The sequence below is a fragment of the Trichechus manatus genome, unplaced genomic scaffold (assembly GCF_000243295.1).
Source record: "Trichechus manatus latirostris isolate Lorelei unplaced genomic scaffold, TriManLat1.0 scaffold00245, whole genome shotgun sequence".
Classification (NCBI taxonomy): Eukaryota; Metazoa; Chordata; class Mammalia; order Sirenia; family Trichechidae; genus Trichechus; species Trichechus manatus.
Genome location: NW_004444181.1, coordinates 1,710,186 through 1,713,136, shown reverse-complemented (window position 1 = coordinate 1,713,136; position 2,951 = coordinate 1,710,186). Strand labels below are relative to the sequence as shown.

At 45.0% G+C, this 2,951-nt stretch overlaps 1 protein-coding gene across 1 annotated transcript in view; it reads left to right on the top strand.

Moving 5' to 3' along the window:
* The window catches only part of SIM2 (SIM bHLH transcription factor 2), a 60,457-nt gene that overhangs the window by 46,264 nt on the left and 11,242 nt on the right, over window positions 1-2,951 (top strand). The gene's annotated exons all lie outside the window — the stretch shown is intronic.

The following is a 2,951-nucleotide window of genomic DNA, read 5'->3' as shown; positions in this document are numbered from 1 at the left end:
ACTTGTATTCTAGATTTCATTGATGAAGAGAAATTTTTGGATTTTGGACTTGGAGTTAAGACTTGCTATGATATGATGGGATGAATATGTTTTGCATGTTGCAAGGATGTGATTTTTTGGGGGCTGAAGGGTGGAATGTCATGGATTGAATTGTGTCCCCCAAAAAATGTGTGTATCAATTTGGCTAGGCAATGATTCCCAGTGTTGTGTGGTTGTCCTCTATTTTGTGATTGTAATTTTATGTTAAAGAGGATTAGGGTGGGATTGGAACGCCACCCTTACCCAGGTCATAGAAAGTTTCAAACCCTGAGTATGTGGTCTACAAATGTCAAGCAATAACTACTGTAACAAAATTATCGGACACTAGAGTAACTCACACAGACTCATGGAGAACACACTGTAAATGATGTACAAGAGTCACCCTCTCTAATGCTTATGGGGCCAGGCATGTAACATGAACATATGAATGGGCAAGTGTAAGGCAGTAGGGAGTAGTGGAGCCTGTGGCTAACTGGAGAATGCACAACCTCCCCAAAGTCATTCTGAGTGATGACAGGATTATGCCACCAAACAAAACACATCTGTGGGTCCCTGTGGTACCAAGATACCAGTTTACAACCACTCTATAGGACAGCTATGGAACAGAGGACAAAGGTCTTGCAATAGAAGGTAACTTGAAAAGAGTTTCCAACGGACTATGCATGAGTTTTTATTGACATTAAAGGGGATGCTAGCTTCCACTGCTGGCCTTGCTTCCCTATGGATTGGAAATGGGAGACGGAATTTAATTCATACCAGGATTATTTTTTAGATATGTCTGCCGACAAAGTTGTGGGGAAGCCACTTTGATGACTAAGGTGCACCTGACCCAAGCCATGGTATTTCTAATCGCCTCATATGCATGTGAAAGCTGGATAATGAAAGGGGAAGACTGAAGTGATGTATTTGAATTGTAATGTTGGCAAAGTATATTGACTGTACCGTGGACTGCCAGAAGAACAAACAAATCTGTCTTGGAGGAAGTACAGCTCCTACTCACTTATCGACTATCTCGTTGTCCAACATTTTGCATTTACAACAATAGTAAAAAATCTACTATCCCACTATTTTGTGCATTAATGACGTGTGTCTGGCAGTAATGAACGCTGAGGCGTGAGGTGAGAGTAATGCTGGCTGTGATGGTTAAGGTTATGTGTGTACTTGGCTGGGCCATGATTCTCAGTGGTTTGCCAGTTATGTAATGCTGTAATTTGGCAGTTATGTAATGATGTGGTCATCCTCCGTTTTCGCCTGATGCTAATTTTCGCATAACAACCTGGTCTTTGGAACCTAACCATGTCCATAAGTGAGGAGTAGGTGTACAGCTGAATGGTCCTTAGAAGTAAGGATGGTAAGACTTCATCTCGCTTACTTTGGACATTATCAGGAGGGACTAATTGCTAGGGAAGGACATCATGCTTGGTAAATAAAGGGTCAGTGGAAAAGGGGGAGACCCTCAATGAGAAGGATTGACACAGTGGCTGCAACAATGGGCTCAAACATAGCAAAGATTATGAGGATGGTGCAAGACTGGGCAACGTTTTGTTCTGTTATACATAAGGTCGCTCACTATGAGTTGGAGCTGACTTGGCAGCACCTAACAACGGCAACAGTAATGAAAGAGTAAGTAATTCTAGCAAGCATAGTGTGATTTACATGTTGTCCTGGTGCCGGGAAGCAGTCTTGGACATTTATTGGCATAGACTGTCCCTCCTGCTTGGTGCCACAGATGACTTGATGGCTCCAGGCTCAGCCCATCTTCCCTGATCAGTGTCACTGTGGAGACATTCCATAATGGGGCTCTTATGGACATACTTCCCCAAGACCTTCTCCCTCCCCAGGGCTGTCATGTCTGCTTACCAACTGAACGCCCCACCGACCAGCAGGGATAGAGAGTCGGGGGTGTGCTGGGGGAAAGCAAGTGTACTGAGGTCCCATCCCCAAAGAAGCACACAGCTTGGCTTTGACCTCCCTGACTACGCTCACTCTGAGGCCCCACCTGGCAGAGATGATAAGAACCATGAGGAGGACAGGAACTATACATTTTTCCTGTTACAGTGGTGAATTAGTTTCCTGTGGCTGCTGTAACACATCACCACAAACTTAGTGACTTAAAGCAGCAGAAATGTATTCTCTCACCATGCTGGAGTCCGGAGTCCAAAAGCAAGGTGTCCGTAGGGCCATCCTCACGTGACTTTCTCTTATATGTCTGTGACTTCTCCTCTTTTGTCTCTTATAAGGACATTTGTCATTGGATTCAGGGCCTACCCAGTTGATTTAGGATGATCTCCTCTCAAGATCCTTAACTAAATCACATCTACAAAGACCTTTTTTCCAAATACGGTCACATTCATAGGTTCCGGGGGTTAGTGTGTAAACATATCTTTTGGGAGGCCACCATTCTCCCATTGCAGGCATTTTTGGTGTCCTTTGCAACTCTTCAAATCCAGAGCAGAAATATAAGTTATGCTCGAAACCGAAAATTTACTTTGCTCCACAAGGCTGGCTGGAAGACGACAGTGGCTCCAAGAGGAATTCTGGAGGAGCCAGGGAGGCTGCCTGGATAGTATACTTCTGGGGCTGGAATTCCCATGCCAAACAGCCTAGGAAAACCCAGAGCCACTGACTTCCATCTAAGCATGGATCACCCTGCATCCAGAACGGTGTTAGAACATGATATTAGAGATACTCTGGGCATAGAGGTGCATGGAGCAGGGCCTCTGCTCTCAGGAGCTTATGATCTAGGGAACTATCTCCTCCATCTCCACCACAAGCAATGCCTTACTTTTTAGCTCTCTAGCCTGGTACTGGGTCTCTGAGTGGTACAAATAGTTAAGCACAGGGCTACTAACTGAAAGGTTGGCTGTTTGAACCCACCCAGAGGCCCCTCAAAAGAAAGCCCTGGTGATCTG